The sequence below is a fragment of the Bombina bombina genome, chromosome 1 (genome assembly GCF_027579735.1).
Source record: "Bombina bombina isolate aBomBom1 chromosome 1, aBomBom1.pri, whole genome shotgun sequence".
NCBI lineage: Eukaryota > Metazoa > Chordata > Amphibia > Anura > Bombinatoridae > Bombina > Bombina bombina.
The window spans coordinates 910,655,432-910,683,233 of record NC_069499.1 but is presented as its reverse complement, the minus strand read 5'-3'; positions in this window follow the sequence as shown (position 1 = coordinate 910,683,233).

Genomic DNA, 27,802 nt, shown 5'->3' with positions numbered 1-27,802 from the left:
ATTCTGTGAATAACTAGCTAGTTTATTAACTGTCATCCACTAAAAACTATTTTTATGCCAAATATACATACAGTATATGTATTTTTAATAGGTTAAAAAAAGTTATGTTTCATTCTAAGAGATAGCAAAACCACTAAAAATTATCCTGTACATTGGGCAAGTTTTTCTCTGAAATTCTCAGAAGTGAAGGGTTTAACCCCTTAACGACCAGCGGCGTACCCTGTGGTACCCGGTGGTACTTGGTGGTGCAAATAGTTGGTGGGTGGGATGGTAAGGAGGGAGGCGGGTTGGCGGTCCATCGCTGTAGGGGGTGGGAGGAGGGCGGGAGTGCTACTGCTATGATACAGGGATTAAAAAAATAAAATAAGTGCGTCATTGAGGGAGAAGAAGGGAGGAGGGACAATGAGGGGGATCCTATGTCGAATCAGTTGATGGAAATGGATCTGGGAGGGGGAGGGTGGTAGGGTATTGAAGGGGGGCAGCTACACTACAGAAGAAATGGGTATTTTAATTATTTTTTTTTTAAATTGCCTAATTTGCAGCAAACTGGGTACTGGCAGGCAGCTGCCAGTACCTAAAATGGCGGAAAATAGGTAGAGGGAGAGGATTAGAGAGCTGTTTGGGGGGGATCAGGGAGGTTGGGAGGATATTACCCTGCAGAAGAAAAAAAAAGAAGTCTTTTATTTTAGTACTGGCAGATAACTATTTTAGTACTTGGTGGTGACAATTGTGGGGTGGGGGATGGTAGAGAGCTGTTTGAGAGGGGTCGGGGAGGGATCAGGGGGTGGGATGTGTCATGTGGGAGGCTAATCTCTACACTAAAGCTAAAATTAACGCTACAAGCTACCTAATTAACCCCATTCACTGTTGGTCATAATACAAGTGTGGTGCGCAGCGGCATTTAGCGGCCTTCTAATTACCAAAAAGCAATGCCAAAACCCTATATATCTGCTATTTCTGAACAAAGGGGATCCAGCGCATGCTGTTTGTAAATAAAAAACTAAAATTATGAAAATCTAATGATTTTTTTTATTTGATCGCATTTGGCAGTGAAATGGTGGCATACTTTGGGTTGTCTACTAAGAAAATATATATAGTTTTGATAGCTAAAAATAAAAAAGGCTCTATTTCTGTTTAAATGTAGTGATGGCAAAATGCTAAAAATGCTCTGGTCTTTTGGGGAAGTTTTTGTCTGAAATGCCCGGCCCTGGTGATTAAGTGGGGTCCAAATATGGGTCAAATGGAATACATGGAATCTGTCTGAGCAGATATCTGTCTATCTTTAATTATATTAATATAGTTATAATTAATTCTTTAGTATCCTTGATATTTAAAGAAACATGAAACCCAAATTTTCTCTTTCGTGATTCAGAGTAGGTGATTTTAAAAAAGACCGCTGCTCCATAACTTGTCCGCCTGCTCTGAGGCGGTGGACAGAAATCAACCCAATCGAATACGATCAGGTTGATTGACACCCCTGCTAGCAGCCGATTGGCCGCAAATCTGCAGTGGGTGGCATTGCACCAGCAGTTCACAAGAACTGCTGGTGCAATGATAAATGCAGACAGCATATGCTATCGGATCATGTCTGCTTGCACCATAATAAATAGGCCCCTATATGTTAATTATCTCCCAGTAATGCATTGCTTCTTCTTCAACAAAGGATAACAAGAGAATTAAGCAAATTAGATAATAGAAGTAAACTGAAAAGTTGTTTAAAATTATAATGTCTATCTGAATCATGAAAGAAAAATTTGGGGTTTTGCGTCCCTTTCAGGATCATAGCGATTGATACGGTCATGAAAAAAAAGCAATCCATAGCTATTATTTTTTATGTATATTTGAAAACACAACTTCTATATTTCAACATTAGAATGCAAATATTTATGTTCAAATGTTACTTTAGATATTTAAAATTGATGTGAAATTTAAAGCTTTATATATTTGAGTATTGGGTAATGGGTACCCAAATTCGGGCTGGATTACAAGTGGAGCGCTATTTTAATGTGCGCCTGTAAAGGGGCACATTTGCCCATTTACTGGCGCACGTTAAATAACCAGACCTCTGGTTAATTAAACAAATATCCCCCAATTGCCCCCAAAATAAAGTGGAGAGTAGTTAAGTAAAAAAATAAAGATAAGCATTTTTATGTTTTATTAAAAAAAATGAACAAAGCAGTTATAAGAGGTTAAAGTGAGGGGATGTGGAAAGAAATTGCACTGAAAGTGCCTTTACAGTGTGGTCTATGGGGACTGTGTTTTAAAAGTAAATATATATGTATATGCTTACATACATATATATTTAGTAATAGTTCAGTAACCTCATACACAGGAAATCCGTCAAATGGATGAAACTCACAAGATTTCAAGTGAAGGTCAGCTTTTAATTATTAGAAACATCAGCAGGACATTGATGGGATACTGCTTCATAAAAGTTTTTTTTAAAACAAGATTTTTAAAAAACTCAACCCGTTTCAGCAAATAATATTGCCTTTTTTTTCAAGAGCAAATATAGCTGTTTTTGCATACTACTGATTTGCTCTTGAAAAAGGCAATTTTATTTGCTGAAACGCAAAGAGCTTTTAAAAAATCTTGTGTTAAATAAACTTTTATGAAGCTTTTATGAAGCTGTATCCCATCGATGTCCTGCTGATTCTAATAATTAAATGCTGACCTTCACTTGAAATCTTGTATCATCCATTTGGCCTATCTCCTTTGTGTGAGGTTACTGCACTATTTTGGGCTACTTTCTTTTGGAGGTTAAAGAATATTAATTTGGTCGGAGAAGGAAAGAGGGATATTCAACTTTATTCCTAGAGACACGTTGCCACCATATCTGCATCGATTAAATTTTAGATTAGGTCTTCAGGTGCACTAATCTGTTGAGCACAAATTTCGTTTGTGTTGGAAGACAGCCATTTACTTTCAACTTGTAATATGCACGCTAGTTAGTGTGATCACGACATTGCATATTGTGTCACACTCTCACAACAGAGTGTCACTTGTAATCTAGCCTACATGAATGTGCACGCAATATTTTAGCTTTAGCTTTTGCATGTCGGGTTAGCGTGAGATTGAAAATAGTTTACTTTAAACTCGTAATATGAGCGCAACCCGATAAGCACAAATAGCTTACTTCTAGTGCAATTTACCCTCTAGCTGAAGCATTAATTTGTGCTCCATGCATAATCTGGCCCTGCTGGTGCCTCAGACAACACTAGCAACCTAAATGAATCGATAAACTGACTTCCGACAATTTTAATGGGAAAGGAGGGTGGGAAATTATTCAAAATGACCAGCAGGAAAAAAAGAGCCAGAATACACTGCTACATAAGTTTTTAGGTAAAATAATTTTTTATTAACCACATTCCTCCTCTTTTAACATCAGGAAATTCACATATATTTTACAATGAGAATACATCATACATCAAAATACATAGTCCTGTTTGCAGAGGCATACCTCGTAGTTACGATATTTCTCATCATGAAATAGTCCTTTTTACTAAGCCTTTTAAGAGTCTATATGCTGTGTTTCCCATCTTCTTTCATGAAGACGTCAACAATATGCTGTTTCAGTCCACCTCATATTGTGTGGAGGATTGTCTAATTTTCAATAATTTTCCCCTTATTACTCCCTTTATACCTCAGTGAATATAACGGTCTATATCGGAGATACATGAACATGGGGGGTAATACCTTAATATAGTTTTAACAATAATAATAACTTGATAAGAACAAACAAACCGAAATGATAAAAAATACATAGAATAAAACCATTGGAATCACGTTTTGACACTGTACTATTCTTTGTCTTTTCATCTAATAGTTGCTTACTCATCTAACTTTTCCCTATACAATTTGATCTAGCATGCTAGTCATCATTCTCCTTCTATTCCCCCCCTCCCCCTTTTTGAGGGAACACCATTATCTGTCTGCATCTCTTTAGAGCCCTTTATACCGTATTCTGTCCCGGTCTTTTACTGCTGTTAACTATCCAGTAAAACCAGATCTTCTGGAACGTAGGCCCTGTATCTTGTATAAATGCTGCTGCTTCATACATCAGGTAAACCATCTGTATTCTAGCTAAGATCTCCATCCAAGACGGTATCTCCATCTTCCATATTAAGCAATGGCTATTCTTGTGGTAGTGCATAAGATTCTAATAAAAGTGTTTATATGTGTGTTCAGCCTTGGAATGCTCTCGTGCAATAATGCTTGAGTCAAAGTGAGAGAGATCTGTTCGTCTAATAGTGTACTCAACAGTGCTGATAACCATATTTTTTGGGCATTAGGACAATCCCACCACATGTGGATGTATGATCCTATGACCCTACACCCTCTATAACAGTAATTGGAACTCCCTTTCACCATATGAAATGTCTTTGCCGGTGTCAAATACCACCTAAAGGATGTCTTCAATATATTCTCTCTTAGGTCTGCACTAATGAGGCCTTTGCTAGCATAATGAAGTATATTGTTCCACTTGTCAATTTCAAACTCCCTCGCAATATCCACTTCCCATTTTAGCATCAATGGAGCTTTGGATTGGTTTTTATTTTCTTGAATAGAAATGTATAATCTAGAGATTGCCTTCTTAGGTCTATTAAGTGCTGTACATAAATATTCTAGAGTCGTCTGTCGACTATGTATGTCGCTTATATTAATATATGTACGTATAGCCGATATTATTTGTAAATATAAAAACCAGTGTACTGGAATAGGCTCTAGCTTTTGTTGAAGCTGGGTGAATGTCAGTAATTTACCACGTAGCTGTATATCCGCCACCCTATATAGGCCTTTGTTTTCTCATTTCATAATATGATTTCTGAACTCTTCATTTATTATATATTTTAAGGGTACTATCAATGAATGTGTGGGAATTAGTTTCCCTATCTGTCGGAAGTTAGTCCATTGCTGTCTAGTAATTTGTGTGATTTTATTTTGATAGATATTACGGGCTTTGTATATTGCAGTGTTCCAGATAATACCATCTGGCGTCTCCTGTCCCCCCATTTCTGCTTCAAAGGCGGGCCAAGAACATCTTTCTGTCATCTACCAAGTATAGAATTCTGGGCCAATCTCGCTGCTGTATAATAATCGTGTAGGTTAGGGGCTCCCACCCCATCTAATTGTCTATGTTTATTCAAAATTTGATGTGGGATCCTCGGATGTTTATTATCCCTCAAAAATCTATGTATTTCTCGTTGAAGATTATCTAGGTCTAGAGTATTAATTTTGATTGGGAGTACTGTCATCTTAACAGCACACAATCTCCCATACCAGGAGAATCCCATTTTCCTCCATTTCCCTAGATCCGATCTAATTGCCTTAAACAGGGGAATATAATTTGCCGCATATAATTTTGAGGAGTGTGTGGTTAGTTTTATCCCTAGATATTTTAACCCTTCTGGTACCCATTTGAAATCAAAATTTGCCTCAATTAACTTAATGGTGTGTCTTGGCATAGATAGAGGAAGCGCCTCACATTTTTCTACATTAATTTTATAGCCCGATATTTGAGAGATTAGCTGTATTGCTTGGTACACATGAGGAAACGATTTCAGTGGTCTTGAAATTGTTAGTAACACATCATCTGCGAACAAGATAATTTTATGATATAGCTTCCCTATCTCTAATCCTAGTATATCTGGACAGTTATGTATATATGCAGCTAACAGCTCTATGCACAATGCAAAAATTAAAGGTGAGAGTGGGCACCCCTGTCTAGTACCATTGAGGATATGTATATTCCCTGACTGGTGTCCAATTGTCCTAACCTGAGCTATGGGTGTTGAGTATAATCCTTTAATAACCTCTAGAAATCTACCTTCAAAACCCATTATTGACAATAACGTTAACATATATTTCCAATCAACCCTATCGAATGCCTTCTCTGCATCCAAAGATAGAACCAGAGAAGGCACTCCCCGATCGTGAAGAAAATCTATAACCGACACCATTCTACGAATATTATCTGGGGCTTCCCTATCCTTAATTACTTGATCAGGGTGTATAACAGAGGGTAGAATATGTTTCAATCTATTAGCTAGTATTTTCGTTACTATCTTGAGATCTTGATTGATAAGAGAAATCGGTCTATAGTTAGCGCAAAGGTGAGGGTTTCTCCCTTGTTTCGGTATTACCACTATCTTGGCCCGGAGAAGATCTGCAGGTATCTCCCCTCCCTCCATAATATGATTGGCGAACACTACCAAATGAGGTATCAATATATCTTTAAATGCCTTATAATACTCCCCTGGGAATCCATCAGGTCCTGGGGCTTTACCCGGTTTGAGGTCTTTAATAGCGGCTCGCACCTCTGCATGTGTGATTTTAGCATTTAGAGTTACCCGATCCTCTTCAGTTATTGGCGTCAAATTTGCTTTCTGTAAAAAGGAGTCAAATATTCTTTGTGTCAAAGGGTTATGTTGTACCTTTGTGCTGTCGTATAGCTCTCTATAGAATTGGGCAAATGTGTCAACAATTTCCTGAGGATGGGAAGTCATGTGGCCTTTAGAGTTTTGTATACTTGGTATGGACAAAGCTTGATAATTATCTCTAATCTTTTTCGCTAGATATTTATCGGGCTTTTTCGCAAAAATAAAATAATTTGTTTTCAGCCTGTGTGCTGCTTTTACAGATTGTTCATTTAATATGGATTGTAAACTCTGTTTTTTATTTGTAAGCTGTGTTAGTGTGGTTTTTGATTTGGTCAGTTTATGTGCCTTCTCTAGAGAATTTATTTCCGTGTATAACTGTTTAATGAGAAGATCATTTTTTTCCTATATATTGCCTTTTCCTTAATCAGTACTCCCCTGACCACTGCTTTATGTGCCGCCCATGGTATTATAGGATTGTCTGTGGAGCCTACATTAATCTGCCAGTATTCTTCCAGGTTTCCAAGTAATTTGCTTTTTATAAGCGGATTTTTAATACAAGATGGATCATATGTCCATGTCTTTATTCTCTTCGGATCTGCAAGTCACCTAGGCTAAGTTTGGTGATTGAATGGTCTGACCACACACAGGGGTGAACATCTATACATTGTATTATCTGAAATGACAAGAAGAAAACAGCGCATCCACGAATCACAGCAGCGTTTATTCAGGTAAATGACACACACAGAAAATTGCACACTTACAAGATGACAGTAATGTATGAGCGGTAATGCCCTCTGGCTAGTTGTCTTTCGCCTGTAGCAAATCTCAGCGGGAACACCTCAGACGCCGACCAGCAGCACCAAGAGACCCACTTCCTGTCACATACGGCAGGTGCCAAAGAGAAACTCAAAAGAGCAGCAGTCCTAAACACTTTGATGGTAGGAGTTAGTTACCCTATTTTGGTTCTATCTATCTATCTATCTATCTATCTATCTATCTATCTATCTATCTTTCTATCTATATGTGCTGCCTAAACTCCATTAGGCCCTGATGATGGAAAGTGGTACTAGGTTGAGAGATATTCCAAGGGATCCGCCGCTATGTTGAGCGAGCCTGTCTAAACAATTCCAAGCTCCTGACATAGCTGCTAACAGGCGGCATTGCCAAGAAGCGTTTACTATGCATGCCATTACTGAAGTACCCCACAAACGCAAACTAACACTACACTAAGAAATATCTAAATCGCCACATACCCACCGCTAGTATCCATACTGTTAAACCCTATACCACCACATACCCACTGCAAGTACCCATCTAAACTATTAACCTCTATACCGCATGCAGTTATGTAGAACTATATATTTTTAATTATACTGTATTTAATAACAAATAATAAACATGCTTCTTAAAAGGGGTGCTGATCCAGCAGGGAGCAAGAGAACAAGTCACCCTTTTAGTATGTTGTTGTAAATTTGATGAGACACCTGGGGATGCCAGTTGTTTTGGGTGTGCTACCTTCTGGGAGGAATGGGGGACATTTTAAGATGCATTGAAGTGTCCCCCATTCCTCCCAGAAGGTAGCATCTCCAAACAAGTGGTATACCCAGGTGCTTCATTAACTTGCCAACAACATACTAATAGGGCGTCTTGATCACCTGCAACCTGCTTGATCGGCACCCTTTTAAGATGCGCAGAGCTGGGGCTCAATTCCAGTCCAGCACTCATTTCCAGAGGCCGACTAGGCCGGCAGGGTTTTGATGGTCCTCCGGCGGTGAACCGTCGGCGTTTAGCGCATCTTCGTGGCACATCAACTTAACATTGTTTATAATTTTAGCAACATAGCTCCTATAGTTATAATGGGGAGGTTTACTATTTAGTATACTTTATTATAGTCAGGTAGCTTGCAGACAGTAGGCAGTATGTGGGGGCATTCAACTGGAGTTTAGGTTAGAAATTACGTAAGTTTAGTTGGCATTAGGGATTTAGCTGGGCGTTCCAGAAGTGTGTAAGTTAGGCATGATGTAGATGTAGGTGGTCAGGGAGAGTTTGCTGGGCGGTGCAGGGGGAGTGTAGGTTATCTCTGACATAGGTGTAGGTGGTCATTGGGAAGTAGTAAAGTGGAGCAGAGGGAGTGTAGCTTAGATGTGGCATAGGTATAGACATTCAGGGGGAGTTAGCGGACCGTGCTAGAGGAGTAGACTGCACTTTGATTCTAATTTATCACCACAAGTGCAATATGTTCGAATCAGCAAAGTGCAGGTTGCGAAGAGGGTAGCGGCTTACATCTCCTGAGATAGTTATCATGGGCTATATTTGGAGTGTACCTACACAAAAATTATTTTTCGCTTCAGTGAGCGCAGTGTCTGCACCATATAGACCCAATTCAAAGAGGGCCCCCCTCCTGGCCACAGGAAAATGTTGATGAGTAGTGATATCGGCGATGAGGGTAGTGATTTCATGCTCCTATTGACTTCTATGGGAGAGACATCCCCGCTTGCCGGCACTGTTCAGCCACAACACTTTTCTTTGAAAAAATTTATGTGGATGTTTTGAATATCGGGGCACTAATGAGTTGTATTTATATATCTCATTTGTAGTATTCCAACAGAAAGCACATTCTGAGATTTGTTTTATTTTATCATTTGAAAACAGTTTGTTTGCCACAATATCCTAATGTTTTAATATGAGATCAACATATATTAGTGACTCTGAGCAAGTTTTTGTTCTAATATATTTGTTCTAATATAATAATAAAGTTGTCCATAACACTTGAGGGCTGGTTACACTGGATATTAAAATACCACTCACAAAATGGTAAGGCCAGTCACATATTTATATAGCCATGATAGTCAATGAAGCAATCAAGACTTTACCTGTTTCTGCTCAGACATTAACTTCTCCTAGATTGCTGCTTTCAGCCTTCCCTTGCATCTAGTCTTTGTACTGCCCAGTATGTTTCAGTCTCAGGCTCATGTCACCAATCGACTTTAACCAATCAACTATAAAATATAGTTCCTTCTATTGTTCTAGGCTATAGCATTGTGAGTTTACTTCTTTTCTCTGATCATATACCTCCTCTGCTGTTGTGGATTTCTTCAACTTCACCTTTTTGCTACTTTAAAACTATGCTGCCTGTATTAATTTACCCTGGAAAGCCTTCTAACTGTATATCTCCCTCTAGCCCTCCTGTACATAGCTTTGGATCTTAGGGCTCCATGTACTAAACCGTCAATTTATTTGACATTGGAGATGCGGATAAACTCGCTTTAACTCTAACTCGCTTTAACTCGCAGCGAGAGAAATGATGTCCGCTTCCACAATGTACTAAAAAACATCTCAGAAATTGTTGTGTCTAATCCATCACGAGCAGTGGCGGACGATTGATAATTTTGACACCTCGCTCACAGCGACTAATTTAATGTACTATTGTGTCTGGAGAATTGTAAGGCCAATTATTCACACGTGACCTGCAAGGTGTCTCAAATGTCATAGTAGTTGCGGGAATAGAAGTCAGCTAATATAAAAGTACAATATTTCTGCAGAAGTCTTATATAGTTCAAAATTTTTGGACGATTTTATTACCTGCGTTACTTTTCCCATCAGCAAAACGTGGTTTTAAAAGATATGATTATCCAATCATATAACTATTTATTTGGATGTTGTGTAAGACATACCAATTTTGCATGATGGAAGATAATTTGGCAATGAATAAGTGATGCAGTTAGTTCCCAGGGTCCAGGCAAAAAAGTCAGTAACCAGATAAAGAAAAGGTACAATGACATTAAACATTTTGCTAAAGTTAAATTGGCCAAAGAAAAAAATTCTGCCCGTGCTTCCGGATGTGCACCTAAATATTTCACAGACTTGAACTATTAAGAAGAGAAACTTGTCCAGCGGCTAGGACCTGAGATAATTAAAGGCATAACAGACGACTGTGACAGTGATTTGAGAGGTAAATTTATTACTAAAATAGTTTAAATAAGTTATAATTTCATTGAAATTATTTTGTCTTCTACCCCTGATTTGCATCAAACAAATGAGAAACAAATACTGAAGTCTTCATGGCTTAAACACTCACTCAATAATGTAAGTAAACAGAGTTTTGACCCTGTTATATAGCATAGACTGGTGTCTTTGTTGTCTCTCCTATTGTTTTTTTATACAGTGCCTGCCACCTAAAAGGTGCAGAGGCAAAATCCATGAGGTGCTAGTGAAAGATATAGCTAGCAGATAAATTGTTTTATTGGTACATTATGATTATTGCAAGTTTGGTGTAGAATGAGGATTTTTTCATTGAAAAAAACTGTGGTGTCAAAAAGTGGTGGACAAGTGCGCTCGCAATTTTAAAACTGCAGGTTTTGGCATAGTTGACTACTTTGTACATATGATTTCCTATCCGTGCGCGAGTTTTGATGCGAAAAATATCACAGAGAGCTCGTCGACTGCTTAGTACATGGAGCCCTATTGTTTGCATTTGGATTGTATCAGCTTTTAAAGCTACAGTGTGTCCAATTAGCCCAGCAGGATTTTTGAACAGACTAGTCATGTGTATTTATCCCAACCCAGTTCTAAACCTTTTGACCAGTTCAGCTGTGATCTTGTAATCTGCTGTGTTCCCTTCTATGCTCTGAGCTTGCCCTTGTGTATTCAATTAACCCCAATAATGGTACCTGCTCAGACAATCCTCTGTTATTCCATCCAGATACCTGGTATAGTCTGTGCTAATATATAATAATGCTTTTATCTCTACTTCATTATTCTTAATCCTCAGTTATGCCTAAAAAGAAAAAAAATAATTGAGAAGCAGGTTACCTTGGCCACTTTTATTATATAAGACTCTGTTTTGCTTTGGGCCTGCTCCTGGGTCCCCACATTTATACACAATTCCAAGGATTACAATTCTATAATCAATGCTCCCCAGAACATACTAATAGTGTTTGCATGTCTATGAGTATAAGCTCAAAATACATTTTGCAGGTAACTTAAATGATATTTTCATTTTTCTGTGGCCTTAGAGGTTGTCTACTGTAGCACATACCCTTGGTTGCTTGTACAAACAATTTTGCATTAGGGATGAGCAAAAGTTGTATTAATAAATAATGAATGTTGATTACATTTGGTTATTTACAACAAATGTTGAATGTTTGCTGATAATCTTACATTTATCTACTATTTATTTCTCTATATCATAAATTAAATTCAAGTATTAATATATTCACTTTCAGGGCCGCCATCAGGGGGTGAAAGGGGTGACTCCTGTCAGGGGCCCACGGGGCCAGGGGGGCCCCATGAGGAAAGCACAACAATTATTATTTTATTTTTTTACATTATAGCAGCCACCAGAGGGCACTACAACAGAGTTCTATTGAGTGCAGGAAATGTCATTACAAGGAGTAAAGCATTAGCATTTGAGAGGATTTCTGAGTGTACACTAAACCACTATGCACAGTGTGAGACAGACTTGCAGAAATTCTATATTTAAAACCATGCAGAAATGTTTCCTCCTCAATACACAAATGGTAGGTGCCCTTTTGGCAGATATAGTGTGTATGTATTTTTTTCTGTGGGTCTCTCTGTGAGGGTGTGTGTATATGTATTTGTGCATTTTCTGTGGATGTCTCTGTGAGGGTGTGTGTGTATATCTTTGTGCATTTTCTGTGGGTGTCTCTGTGAGGGTGTGTGCATGTCTTTGTGCATTTTCTGTGGGTGTCTCTGTGAGGGTGTGTATGTATTTATATGCATTTTCTGTGGGTGTCTGTGTGAGGGTATGTGTGTATGTATAGTATGTCTTTGTGTATTTTCTGTGGATGCCTCTGTTAGGGTGGGTGTGTATGTCTTTGTGTGTTTTCTGTGGGTGTCTCTGAGAGGGTGTGTGTATGTCTTTGTGTGTTTTTTGTGGATGTCTCAGTGAGGGTGTGTGTGTATATATGTCTTTGTGTGTTTTCTGTGGGTGTCTCTGTGTGTGTGTGTGTCTTTGTGTGCTTTCTGTGGGTGTATCTCTGTGTATGTGTGTGGTCTTTGTGTGTTTTCTGAGGCTGTCTCTGTGGGTGTTTCCTTGGGTGTATGTACAAGTTTGTGTTTGAGTATGTGTGTGGGTGTGTCCGTTGTCTGTTCCTTTTTATGACATTTTGACGTTACTACTGATTATTCACATCTTTCTACAGATTTTGAAACTAATGAGACCTTTCCAGAAGTCACCAATCCACCATTTAACCTTTAAATTATTGTTTAGGCAGTTCAGGGCCCTTCCTTTAAGCCACTGCATGCTGTTGTCATCATATAGTTGGCATCTTCCTTGACAAAAAGATTATCAAAACTCCATATTTTACCTTCTAAATATCCTTTTTTGACAAAACTATAGTCTACCTCATTACTTGTCCGGTCAATGTAAACAAGTGCTGAGTGTCTGTGTGGGTATCTGTGTCTGAGTCTGTTTGTGTGTTTCTTTGCGTGTCTGCTAGAGTGTCCATATGTGAATCCTTATGTGTGAGTGTGTGTTTCAGTGTATGAGTGTGTCTGTGTGTTTCTGTGTTTGTGTGTTACTACCTTTACAACATTTCCAAGTTTGAATACACTTAAGAATAAAGTGCATATATACTGTACGTTTTAGTCACTTGGTAAAAAATTGCACGTCAATGCGGGGGAGGGGGGGAGCCCTGATCAATGGTTAAGTAGGGGGCCCCAAAATTTCTAGTGGCGGCCCTGGATTCACATTTGAAGGTTCCATTTTGTTTCTCATAGACTTCCACAGTAATGTTCTCATTATTCTCATTATCATTTATTTGTAGCCCCAACAAATTCCACAGATCCAAAAATTAGGTATAATATGCATACAGTATCCCATAAAAGTGAGTACACCCCTCACATTTTTGTAATTTTGTTTTATATCTTTTCATGTGACAACTCTGAAGAAATTACACTTTGCTACAATATCAAGTAGTTAGTGTATAGCCTGTATAACTGTAAATTTGCTGTCCACTCAAAATAACTCAACACACAGCCATTAATGTCTAAACCATTGACAATAAAAGTGAGTACACCCCGAAGTGGAAATGTCCAAATTGGGCACTCCCTGGTGTCATGTGACTCATTAGTGTTACAAGGTCTCAGGTGTGAATGGGGAGCAGGTGTGTTAAATTTGGTGTTATCGCTCTCACACTCTCTCATACTGGTCACTGGAAGTTCAAAATTGCACCTCATGGCAAAGAACTCACTGAGGAACTGTAAAAAAAGAATTGTTGTTCTACATAAAGATGGTCTAGGCTATAAGAAAATTGCCAAGATCCTGAAACTGAGCTGCAGCACGGTGAGCAAGACCATACAGCGGTTTCACAGGACAGGTTCCACCTACAAAAGGCCTTGCCATGGTTGACCAAAGGAGTTGAGTGCACGTGCTCGGCATCATATCTATAGGTTGTCTTTGGGAAATAGACGTATGAGTGCTGCCAGCATTGCTGCAGAGGTTGAAGGGGTGGGGGGTCAGCCTGTCAGTGCTCAGACCATACACCACACACTGCATCAAATTGGTCTGCATAGCTGTCGTCCCAGAAGGAAGCCTCTTCTAAAGATGATGCACAAGAAAGCCTGCAAACAGTTTTCTGAAGACAAGCAGACTAAGGACATGGATTACTGTAACCATGTCCTGTGGTCTGATGAGATCAAGATAAACTTATTTAGTTCAGATGGTGTCAAGCATGTGTGGTGGCAACCAGGTGAGGAGTACAAAGACTACAATCAAGCATGGTGGTGGGAGTGGCATGGTCTGGGCCTGCATGAGTGCTGCTGGCACTGGGGAGCTACAGTTCATTGAGGGAACCATGAATGTCAACATGTATTGTGACATACTGAAGCAGACCATGATCCCCTCCCTTTGTAAACTGGGCCGCAGGGCAGTATTCCAACATGATAACGACCCCAAACACACCTCCAAGATGACCACTGCCTTGCTAAAGAAGCTGAGGGTAAAGGTGATTGACTGGCCAAGCATGTCTCCAGACATAAACCCTATTGAGCCTCTGTGGGGCATCCTCAGATCGAATGTGGGGGAGCGCAAGGCCTCTAACATCCACCAACTCTGTTATGTCGTCATGGAGGAGTGGAAGAGGACTCCAGTGGCAACCTGTGAAGCTCTGGTGAACTCCATGCCCAAGAGGGTTAAGGCAGTGCTGGAAAATAATGGTGGTCACACAAAATATTGACACTTTGGGCTCAATTTGGACATTTCCACTTAGGGGTGTACTCACTTTGTTGCAAACAGTTTAGACATAAATGGCTGTGTGTTGAGTTATTTTGAGGGGACAGAAAATGTACACTGTTATACAGGCTGTACACTCACAACTTTACATTGTAGCAAAGTGTCATTTCTTCAGTGTTATCACATGAAAAGATATAATAAAATATTTACAAAAATGTATGGGGTGTACTCACTTTTGTGGAATACAGTAGGTAGTATTTATAAGAAGCAAATTGGTAAATGACCCTGCCAAGAAGTTCACTTTTTTAGATCACCTTATATGAATGTGTTCTACACAGACAGCTTGGCTTATAGGATTGCATGCTGAGGGGGTTCAAGGGGTTGACAAAAGAGGCGAGGAACTGTAAGTAAGAAAAGGTTAACATATATTGCATACATCCCTGGAGTTTTTAAAGAGCAACATAAACTTAGGGTAGAGTCTTGTGGAGTGAGGCAGGGAGTTCCAAAAGATTGGGTCCATTCTGGAGAAGTCCTCTAGATTGGAATTTGAGTAAGTAACAAGAGAAGAGGAGAGTAGGAGGTGATGAGCAGAGTGAAGGGGAAGCCTTAAATTTTAAAAACACATTCCAGTTCAAGTTTCAAGTTGTACATTCATTCTACAATTTGTGCATCAAAATTTCAATATTTGCCCACTCCTATGAAGAGCCTTAATTAAGAATACTTCCTGACCTTGGTACAGTTAGTATGCCCCAAGGAAATAAACAAGAAAATAGTATGATATTATAAAGTTCATCAACTGCATTATAAAGAAATTATTTAATGATCTTTAATGACCAAAATGGTTTCTACTTTGTAAATATTATGTTAAAGGAACAGTCTACTCCAGAATTCTTATTGTTTAAAAAGATAGATAATCCCTTTATTACCTATTTCCCAGTTTTGCATAACAAACACAGTTGTATTAAAATACTTTATACCTTTATGATTACCTTGTATCGAAGCATCTGTAGACTGCCCCCTTATTTCAGTTCTTTTGACAGACATCAGTGCCCTCTCATAAGTAATTTCACAGGTGTGAGCACAATGTTCTCTTTATGGCACACATGAACTAACACCCGCTAGCTGTGAAAAACGGTCAAATACATTCAGATTAGAGGCAACATTCAAGGGCTTAGAAGTTAGAATATGAGTTTTCCTAAGTTTAGCTTTCAACTAAAAATACCAAGAGAATAAAGCAAATTTGATGATAAAAGTAAAATGGAAAGTTGTTTAAAATTGCATGCCCTATCTGAATAATGAAAGCTTAATTTTGACTTGTATGTCACTTTAAACAACTTAGGTTACTTTTGCCTACCCTTTTTTATACTGAGTATTCTTACACTATGCTGTGATGGAGTTTATATTTAAAAAGGCAAGGAAAAAGCTCAACTATTGAATGTTACAGTGCTGTAGTAGATTTATTCAACAGAGGGCCCCGGTACAAAATGTTTTTGGGACCCCCCCCCACCCTGAAGATAACTCATAATAACTTATAAGCAATAGCACCAGTATGAATGAAACTTGAGTATTTATAATCACTGTGATGTATACACTATACTCTGATGAGTACACTGCTCTGTATACATACGAGGAGTATGTATACTCTGATGAATATTCTGTGCTGTAAAATGATGGAATATCTATATACTATTATTGAACATGCCAGTGGCGTCACTAGGGGGGGCGGGGGGGGGGGGGGGCGGGCCGCATCCGGTTGACACCCTCCAGGGGGTGACACCAAAAAAAAAAATTTTTTTTTTTTTTTTTTAATTTTATTGAAATTCAAAGAAATACAATGTTGAGATGCATAGATTATTTTATTAGAGGCTGGCATTTGTGAACATTAGTGGGACTGGGGAAGTTGTAGACACACAATTTTTTTGCCCCTTGAGCTAGTGCTGCAATTTCAACAAATAGTTTTCCCGGCTGCTTTTGCTTATTTGTACTTTGCTCCTCCCCTTCCCAATTTCACGATGAATGTTGTGGGTGTGCTGTGGGGCTTGCAAAGTTGCGCTGCTAGCCTAAACCTGCCTGCCTATCTGTGCTCACTGCTCAGTGACATGCGGCCCAGGGCTGTGCACTGACAGACTTGGAACAGAGTCAGAAAGCAGAATTTTCATAGTTTGTGCGCCTAAATCTTTTCTTCAGTGATTTATTTTAGAGTGCTCTGTTTATCTTTCATTTGATGTTCTGCTGAGCCAGGGAGCAGCTCTAGGCATGAGCTTCCTAATTAATGCAGTGCAGTTTACATATTTTGTATGTGTGTGTCTGAGTTTTTGTGTGTCTCAGTGTTTTTGTGTATGTGTTTTTGTGTATGTGTTTTTGTGTGTGTGTCTGAGTGTGTTTCCGAGTGTTTGTGTGTGCATCTGAGTATGTGTTTAAGTGTGTCTGAGTGTTTGTATGTGTGTTTGCCTGTGTTTTTGTGTGTGTCTGCTTTCTGGGGGGGGGGGTGACACCATGACTTACCGCACCGGGTGACACCAACCCTAGTGACGCCACTGGAACATGCTGCACTGTATAATTATATATCTAAACACTGATGAATATCCTGCCCAGTATAATGATGTGAGTTTCTATACACTGATGAGTATATTGCATAGAATAATGATGATGAATATCTATACACAGATAATTACCACGTAGGCACACACCTAGGTATAGACTGGCTGCTATGGCTCCCCCAGCACTTAGACTTTGGTGCCACTGCACCTGTTGCACCAATTGTAGTTTCATCTCTGTTACAGTGGCTCTGAAATTGTAGTATGCTGGTGGTTTGATTATGAGTGTACTATTCTATGCAGTATACATTAAAGAGATAGAAATGTCTAAAATGAAATGTGTATACTTAGCAAAAATGCTTCTAATAAAATGTATTTCTGTTTTTCTGCGGCATACGCACATATGCTGAGGGCCCGTGCACTAGTATTTAAATACCACACCTTCTCAGAGAGTCAGCAGTAGCTTGTATGACACAAATTACGTCTTTAGACACAATAAACACCACCACAGAGTCTAAAGGCTCGATGATTAAAAGCTCTCTGGGCTGGCGAGTCCTATTTCCCTGGTGGAATGATCTAAAGTCACTTTTTACCCTGAAAACATGGTGTCTCGCTAAAGGGCGTATACTGCATTTCCATATGAAAAATGCACAATAAAATTCATATTTTAAACATCATACAAAACAAATATTTGACCCAATCACACAAAAATAAGCAGGGAAAAATTATATTGTTAAGGTGCATCAAAAATCATATAATTCTTCACCAAAAACCGTATTTTAACAAAAAACTTAAAATTTGTGTGTAATTTACACAGGAATAAATCTAATTAAATATGCACAGCGTAAATCGTAATTTAAGTGCACTGGATGTGCAAAAATCACCCAGAAATTTGTACTTATAATACAAAATGCAAAGCGAAATTGTTGTTTTTTCGTAAAATGTTCTGAACATGGGCATATATGAAAATGTTTCTCTAATCACAGCATAATGCTATAAAGATTTTCGCACTGCAGGTCTCACAGTTTTTTCTCGCCAACTAAAAGGAGGCGAGATTTTCTCAAAACACTCAATATACTTATAATCCTAATAGAAAAACACATATATACGAAAATATAGACCAATGTAAGATGCTCTTTGCAGTAAGCAGCATGATGTGAGATATATTGGCTGCAGGATTTGCTCCCCCTGCTTACTGATAACTTTGCTCTAAGGAGCGAAGTGTTCCTATCCACCGAGCTCCATTACTTTCAATAGGAGCCATCTCGCCACTCGCAGGGCCTGCCCCTTTTTTACGATCATTCCACCGGGACAGCCCTGTGAGAGTCAACGAGGAAAAGTAGCTTTGAGCAGGCGAAGTTTACATCAACATGCCCTAAGAGAATTATTGTTGCAAGAGGAAGATACTTTCTTGCAAAAAAGGATTATACATAAACTGTCTGGAAGTAGTAGACAGTTCCAGTTTGAAGGGATTAGTGTTTCTTTATAAGATCCCTAAATTAGCAAAATATGTCAAACACCCATACATTTTCAAGGCAGTCCTTTTTTTTTACATGCATTTTGCATTGATAACAAGAGAGGCAAATGGGGAAAGGCCCCAAGTCATCAGTCCCACCCCCCAATTTATTTGTGGCCACCATTATTATTATTGTTATTATTATTAATAATTTATTATTACTACTACTATCATTTTTTATGTATCAACAAATTTCACAGCAGTATACAGAAAGTATTATAAATAGAATGAAAACAGTAAAGATAGATTGGGACATAAAGGTTAGAGACCATTTTTATTTTTAGATCCACCCCTGAGAGCAAGCAAAAGTGACTAGGGACCGACTGATAACAAAAATCGCTTGCATGAAGAGAAATCACAATTTTTTTTGTAGCATTATATCGTAATCTATCGCCTAGATTTGGAGTTTTGCGTTAGCCGTCAAAACCAGCGTTAGAGGCTTCTAACGCTGGTTTTGGGCTACCGCTGGTATTTGGAGTCAGTCAGGAAAGGGTCTAACGCTCACTTTCCAGCCGCGACTTTTCCATACCGCAGATCCCCTTACGTCAATTGCGTATCCTATCTTTTCAATGGGATCTTTCTAACGCTGGTATTTAGAGTCTTGGCTGAAGTGAGCGTTAGAAATCTAACGACAAAACTCCAGTCGCAGAAAAAAGTCAGTAGTTAAGAGCTTTTTGGGCTAACGCCGGTTCATAAAGCTCTTAACTACTGTGCTCTAAAGTACACTAACACCCATAAACTACCTATGTACCCCTAAACCGAGGCCCCCCCCACATCGCCGCCACTCTATTAACATTTTTTAACCCCTAATCTGCCGACCACACACCGCCGCCACCTACGTTATCCCTATGTACCCCTAATCTGCTGCCCCTAATACCACCGACACCTACATAATATTTATTAACCCCTAATCTGCCGCCCCCAACGTCGCCTCCACCTACCTATACTTATTAACCCCTAATCTGCCGAACGGACCTCACCGCTACTATAATAAATGTATTAACCCCTAATCCGCCTCACTCCCGCCTCAATAACCCTATAAGAAATAGTATTAACCCCTAATCTGCCCTCCCTAACATCGCCGACACCTAACTTCAATTATTAACCATTAATCTGCCGACCGGATCTCGCCGCTACTCTAATAAATGGATTAACCCCTAAAGCTAAGTCGAACCCCAACACTAACACCCCCCTAAGTTAAATATAATTTAAATCTAACGAAATAAATTAACTCTTATTAAATAAATTATTCCTATTTAAAGCTAAATACTTACCTGTAAAATAAACCCTAATATAGCTGCAATATAAATAATAATTATATTGTAGCTATTTTAGGATTAATATTTATTTTACAGGCAACTTTGTATTTATTTTAACCAGGTACAATAGCTATTAAATAGTTAAGAACTATTTAATAGCTAAAATAGTTAAAATAATTACAAAATTACCTGTAAAATAAATCCTAACCTAAGTTACAATTAAACCTAACACTACACTATCAATAAATTAATTAAATACAATACCTACAAATAACTACAATTAAATAAACTAACTAAAGTACAAAAAATAAAAAAGAACTAAGTTGCAAAAAATAAAAAAATATTTACAAACATTAGAAAAATATTACAACAATTTTAAACTAATTACACCTACTCTAAGCCCCCTAATAAAATAACAAAGACCCCCAAAATAAAAAAATGCCCTACCCTATTCTAAATTAAAAAAGTTCAAAGCTCTTTTACCTTACCAGCCCTGAAAAGGGCCATTTGCGGGGCATGCCCCAAATAATTCAGCTCTTTTGCCTGTAAAAAAAGACATACAATACCCCCCAACATTACAACCCACCACCCACATACCCCTAATCTAACCCAAACCCCCCTTAAATAAACCTAACACTAAGCCCCTGAAGATCTTCCTACCTTATATTCACCATGCCAGGTTCACCGATCCGTCCTCCGAAGTCTTGATCCATGCCAAGCCCAAGCGGGGGCTGGCGATTCATAATCCGGCTGAAGTCTTCTATCAAGCGGCGGCTGAAGAGGTCCAGAAGAGGCTCCAAAGTCTTCATCCTATCCGGGAAGAAGAGGAGATCCGGACCGGCAACCATCTTGATCCAAGCGGCATCTTCTATCTTCATCCGATGACGAATGGCTCCATCTTGAAGACCTCCAGCGCGGATCCATCCTCTTCTTCCGACGTCCAACTGAAGAATGAAGGTTCCTTTAAGGGACGTCATCCAAGATGGCGTCCCTCGAATTCCGATTGGCTGATAGGATTCTATCAGCCAATCGGAATTAAGGTAGGAAAATTAGATCAGCCAATCAGATTGAGCTCGCATTCTATTGGCTGTTCCAATCAGCCAATAGAATGCGAGCTCAATCTGATTGGCTGATCCAATCAGCCAATCGGATTGAACTTGAATCTGATTGGCTGATCTAATTTTCCTACCTTAATTCCGATTGGCTGATAGAATCCTATCAGCCAATCGGAATTCGAGGGACACCATCTTGGATGACGTCCCTTAAAGGAACCTTCATTCTTCAGTTGGACGTCAGAAGAAGAGGATGTATCCGCGCTGGAGGTCTTCAAGATGGAGCCGTTCGTCATCGGATGAAGATAGAAGATGCCGCTTGGATCAAGATGGTTGCCGGTCCGGATCTCCTCTTCTTCCCGGATAGGATGAAGACTTTGGAGCCTCTTCTGGACCTCTTCAGCCGCCGCTTGATAGAAGACTTCAGCCGGATTATGGATCGCCAGCCCCCGCTTGGGCTTGGATGAAGACTTCGGAGGACGGATCGGTGAACCTGGCATGGTGAAGATAAGGTAGGAAGATCTTCAGGGGCTTAGTGTTAGGTTTATTTAAGGGGGGTTTGGGTTAGATTAGGGGTATGTGGGTGGTGGGTTGTAATGTTGGGGGGGGGGGTATTGTATGGTTTTTTTTTACAGGCAAAAGAGCTGAATTATTTGGGGCATGCCCCGCAAATGGCCCTTTTCAAGGCTGGTAAGGTAAAAGAGCTTTGAACTTTTTAAATTTAGAATAGGGTAGGGCATTTTTTTTATTTTGGGGGTCTTTGTTATTTTATTAGGGGGCTTAGAGAAGGTGTCATTAGTTTAAAATTGTTGTAATATTTTTCTAATGTTTGTAAATATTTTTTTTTTTTTTCAAAAATACTTTTTATTGAGGTTAAGTCATAAATAAAACAGTACATTTACATAAGAGAATCATGGCAACATGCCCATATGACATACATCGAGAAAGCAAACATAAATGACCAGTATAACAGACATGTCTTTAGAATTTTGTAGATTTCTTGAGAACTATCCAAGGAGGATGTTCCTTAGCCATGAGTTATACCTCTTTTTACATAACTTCATATTCACAGACAGCGAATAATATATACATCAGAGTTTCCTACTGTAAGCCTATAGTCTCACAGAGGTGTTTAATACCTGAGGGCTTATCCCTGTCAATGATCAATTCAGAGATCATAGTTTTAACTAAAATAACATAGACAAGAAAACATTAACTAAGGGTTTGTTTATGCCTTGGACAGGACCCCTCCTTTAGCTTTGTCTAATATAGGATAAAATGCTTATAGGCTTATAGGTTGTACAGACTCAGGCAAGCCACACCTTGTTCAACAGTCAAAAAATGAAAGTTCAGCCGGGCGACAGGGCATCCGAGAGTACAGAAAAGAGTAGAGGAGAGAAGAGAAAGAGGGAGTGAAGAGGGAAAAAAAAAAAAAAAAAAAAAAGGGGGAAGAGGGGAGGGGGGCCCAAGCCTCAGCCTCGGGTGACTATCTCCTATTATGTTCCCTTCGATCTCCGCTCTCGAGGGCTATTACATTCTAAATATCTTTCTATTTGTTTTCTCCTATTTCCCAGAGTGCCCAAACTTGACCGTGTAAGCCTGCTTTGCCCACGGATCTCAAAGAGAATTCTTCCATAGAACGGATGTATTCAATGATATCCTGTATCATGTTAAGTGTGACCTGTGTTTTTCCCAACCAGCATCTTGCGATTGCTAGTTTCGTGGCTAAGAGAATAGTTACACAAAGCATCTTCGCAGGTCGGGCCAGTTTCCCCAATCCCAATTGAAACAGGGCAGTGTCAGATGTCAGTCTGAGTAGTAACCCTAAGTGATCTAACAGTGCCGCTACCTGGTCCCATATTTCCCTGACTCCAGCACAACTCCACCAAATATGATAGTGGGAACCTCTTTGGCCACACCCCCTCCAGCATCTGTCTGAGGTCTGTGGGAACATCTTATTTAGGCTGACTGGTACTCTATGCCAGCGTAGGACCAGTTTTATGTAAAGCTCATACAATGTGACGCAGTGAATTGCTGCTCTAGTACATTGAACTGCCTGCTGCCACTCCAACTCCTCGTGCTCCCTCCTCATATCCCTCTCCCATTCCACGATGCGGAAAGTTTTTGTAAATCCTTCGGAATCCAATCGGAGTTGATAGTGTATTGTCAAAGCCTTGCGGAGAGGCTTGCCCGCGAGCCACCTTTTTTCCCATTGGGTCAATTCTCTGGGTTTCTCCTTTTGGAACTTCCAGGATATCAGCAATGATATAAGCCTGAAATATTCGAAGTGAAACTTTTTGGGGATATCCATGTCTGACAAGTCCGGAGCCTGGATCGCCAAACCCCGGGGCATATAGAGATCCCTGACATGCTTGATACCCCAGCCAGACCACATATGCGCGTGTGACTCCGGCAGACAGGATAGCAGAGCCCTAATTGAATGCACTGGGGATGGGTGAGGTGCCACTCCAGTCAAACTGCGAAGTTCTCTCCATATTTTAACGCCTGCTTTAATGATAGGATTCTCAACCCCCACAAGTGTATCTGCGTGTTGAGGTACCCATATAAGGTCTTCTAGCATCAGGCCCGAGGGGAGCACAGCCTGCTCAAGCTGTCCCCACCTGGTGTCCTCAGACGGGGCCCCCCACGCCGTCACGTGGGAGAGCATAGCCGCCTTATAGTATTTGCCTATGCTGGGTGCCGCCAACCCTCCATGGAGAACAGGCCGTTGCAGTTGTTGCATGGCTATCCGCGAAGGTTTGCCCTGCCAGATAAACCTGTTTATAATTGCCTGGAAACGACTGAGAATATATTGCGGGACAGCCAACGGTATACACCTAAAGAGGTACGTGACCTTAGGGAGAAGGGACATCTTTACCGACTGTATTCTCCCAATCCATGATATCTCATATTTAACCCATTTCGCAGTAAGAGAATCAAATTCTTTTAGCAGAGGATCGTAATTTGCCCAAATTACTGTCTTCGGGTCTGGGGAGAGGATAACCCCTAGATGTTTTAATTCAGTTGTAGACCAAGTAAATGGATAAGTCTCTTTGAGCCACAAAAGTTGCTCCGCAGGGAGATTTATCACCAACGCCTCTGTCTTAGTGAAGTTGAGTCTATAGCATGATATCTCACCAAATGTCCGTAAACATTCGAAAACTACCGGCAGTGAGGTCTCAGGTTCTGTGAAGAACAGGTTGAGGTCATCTGCAAAAAGTGCGAGCTTCTGCATAGTATCATGAATCAACATTCCCTGTATTCCAGTAGTCTGTCTAATCATGGCCGCCAGAGGCTCAATAGACAACACAAAGAGCAGTGGGGACAACGGGCACCCCTGCCTGGTCCCATTTCTGATCTCAAAGGGGTCAGAGCAGAACCCCTTTCCTCTGATTCTGGCTGAAGGGCCCGAGTACAGTGCCATGACCGCACTAATTAGTCGAACCGGGAGCCCAAAGACCCTCAAAACTTCCTCCATATACTCCCACCGCACCCTGTCGAAGGCTTTTTCTGCATCCAGCGACAGGGCGACAAGTGGGAGCCCCAGAAACTTGGATTCAGCAAAGATGTCCAAGAGGCGGCGTGTGTTGTCCGAACCCTGACGACCCCGGACAAACCCCACCTGATCCAGATGAATCAAAGAGGGGAGTATTTTGGATAGCCTATTGGCCAGGATTTTTGAGTAGAGTTTTATATCCACATTTATCAGGGATATAGGTCTGTAACTTTCACATCTGCTCGGGTCTTTACCCGGTTTTGGGATGATCACAATTTCCGCTTCCAAGTACTCTCTGGAAAAACACCCAGTCTGGAAGGCTGTATTAAAGACAGATACCAGGATGGGACTAACCTCCCCCGAAAGTTTCTTATAGAAGATAGATGAAAAGCCATCTGGTCCCGGGGCCTTGTGCAGTTTTAGCCCTTTTATGGCCTGGGTCACCTCAGAGACAGTAATAAGAGCTGACAAAGATTCCTCAGCTTCCTTCGGGACCCTGGGCAGGTCTAGGGTACTTAAAAAGTTCACTATATCCTCCCTAGGGAGGGTTGGCCTTCCCTCCGAAGAGGATATCTGGTAGAGCCTGCTATAATACTCCACAAAGGCTTCGCCTATGGCTCTCGGAGAATAACACCTCCCCTCCTCTGCCTGAATATAAGAAATTCTGTTTGCCATTGTCTTTTGGCGAAGTTTATTCGCGAGCATGCGGTCGGCCTTATTTCCACTATGGTAGAATTTCAGCTTCAAATACCTAAGCGTTCTCTGCGTTTGCTCTAGTTCCAATTTTTGGATTTGTGCCTTAATTTCTTGCCACTTAGTGACATCTAGGGGGGAGGCACTGTTCTCAGCTCTCTTCCTGAGTGCTCCCAGCTTGCAGTATAGCTGTGCTAGGGACTCATTTCTCTGTTTCTTCTGTTGCGATTCCTTTTTTATAAGGAGCCCCCTCATGTAGGCTTTTAGTGCCAACCAGACTATGGGTACTGGAGTCTCCCCTGTGTTATTGATCCTCAGAAATTCTGTGGTTTCTCTGGACCATTCGGGTATGGAAATATCTTGGAATAGATGATCAGGCATGCGCCATCTCCGGGGCCCCTCTCGGGCACCTCCTGCATCTAGGATAACCACCACCGCATCGTGGTCGGACCATGTGCATGGCATTATAACTGATCTTTGTACCTTCCTCAGTGCCCAAGGGTCACAGAAGAAGTAGTCTAGCCTGGAGAAAGATGAGTGGGGAGCCGAGTAAAAGGTGTGATCACAAGAGTCAGGATGGAGAGCCCTCCAGACATCATGGAGATCATGTTGAGCAGACAGTTCCCTAAATTTTTGAGAAGTATACTCTCTATTCCTATCTCCAGACAGTTTGATGCCCCCCCTCCTGTCCTTCTCTGGGTCCCAAATCATGTTGAAATCCCCAGCTAATAGGATGTGGCCTTGTTTCACTTTATCTAATTTCCGGAGGAGATTCTTAAGGAAGCTAGCTTGATTGGTGTTAGGTACATATATAGCCACCAGCATATACAGAATACTATCAAGACGGCATACACAAATTACATACCTCCCTGCAACATCACATTCAGTATATATAGGGTCATACGCCACTTGGTCCCCTATCAGTATCGTCACGCCCCTTGCCTTCTTGTAAAATGTGGATGTAATACTAATTGGGTAGTGTATTGATTTCAATCTGGCGGCTATATCTTCCGTCCAGTGAGTCTCCTGGAGGAGAGCTATATCAATGTGGTGACTTTTCAGAAATTTAATTAGCAAGCTTCGTTTAGTCGGTGAGTTCAGGCCTCTGGTATTTAGGGTGCATAGTTTCATGTTTCGTAGCTGTGAGGGGGGCCCTTAAGCAGAGGGAAAGGAAAGGAAAAAAAAAAAAAAGGGGGGGGGGGGAGGGGGGAGGGATATAGGGGGAAGGGGGAGGGATGAGAGTTATAGAATAAGAGTTTTCGTAGCAATGATCTAACCTCCTCAGACGCCCAGCCGCCCCGGAGTGGCAGAGAGCCCTCTACTCCGCCAGGCATATGCGGAGGGCCAAGTGTCCCCTATCCGCAAATGAATCTTAGGTTTCGTGGGTTGGGGAGCAGTGAGGGGAAATAATATGGTATGCAACGGAGTGAGGGCGGTGGTGGTGGAGGGGTAGACAGGGACAAGGATAGATGGGGTGGGGTAATGTTGGTAGGGCAGGGGGGGGGGATGGGATGGGATGGGGCGTGGGATGGGAAGCAAAGAATGGTAGACGTAAATCGGGAAACAGGGGGTGGACAGATATAGGGTGAGAAATGCGGGATGGGTACAAGGTGAGAGGAAAGGGATGAGAAGTAAGGTGGGGGGCGTGAGATGGTCGCCCTAGGATGAGAGGTGAAGGATGAGAAGTAGAAGGTGGAAACTGAGAAGATGGGAGATGAGGGATGGAAGATGGAGTAGATGAAGGATGAGCAATGAGAGGTGAACGATGAAAAATGAAAAATGGAAAATGAAAAGAAAAATGAAAAATGAAAAGAGGGGGCGGAGCCAGCAGCAGACCCACAGCCCCCCCAAACCTGTAATTAGAGAATTAGTAACAACAAGATAACATCAACAAGTGTTTAAATAAATGTAAGAAAAACAGTGACCAAACATAGCCTCTATAGGCCTTAAACAGCTGAAATAAGAAGACATAAATAACAACTTTTGAATCCCTTTTGACAGAGTAAACACCATTATATATGAACCAGTAAGGTATTCAGGGATGGTAATGACATTCAACTATTGTGCGTCTTACTTAAAAACTTTGCATAGGCGAGACCTACTGTTGTGTCTCACAATAAACACAGAGTGATCAAGCATAAGCAGACCTTACATCAGGGCTTGAAAAGGTTGAAAAGACAGTAAAAATGGTTTTAGGCCCTAAAGTATATTCAGAAACTCCTAGACCCCTCTTGGGAGTGTAGGTAGTTTAATTGTGATAGGATTCCATCTGAGGAGTGAAAAGTAAGTCAGGCCTAGATATGCAGAAAGTCATTCACAGGATTATGGGCTTCCTGGATTCCATTCCTGGGCATTTACTCTCAAATCTGGGCTCCTTCTGCGTGGGCGTGCTGGTAGGTTCTGATCTATAGGAGGCCTCCCCGGGGAGGCCGATGGAGACCCATCTTGTTGTGGCAACTGCCACGTCCGAATGAGCTCTTGCCCCTGTTGGGGAGTCAGGATGATATGCTGAGTTCCATCTTTAGTGGCTATGAGCTTAGTTGGGAAACCCCACCTATATCGGATTTGGGTACTCCTTAGGACTCTGGTAACCTCCGCAAAACTTCTCCGTTGAGCCAAGGTGTAAGAGGACAGATCAGGGAACAGAGAGACCTCTCTAAACTGCCCATTTAGCT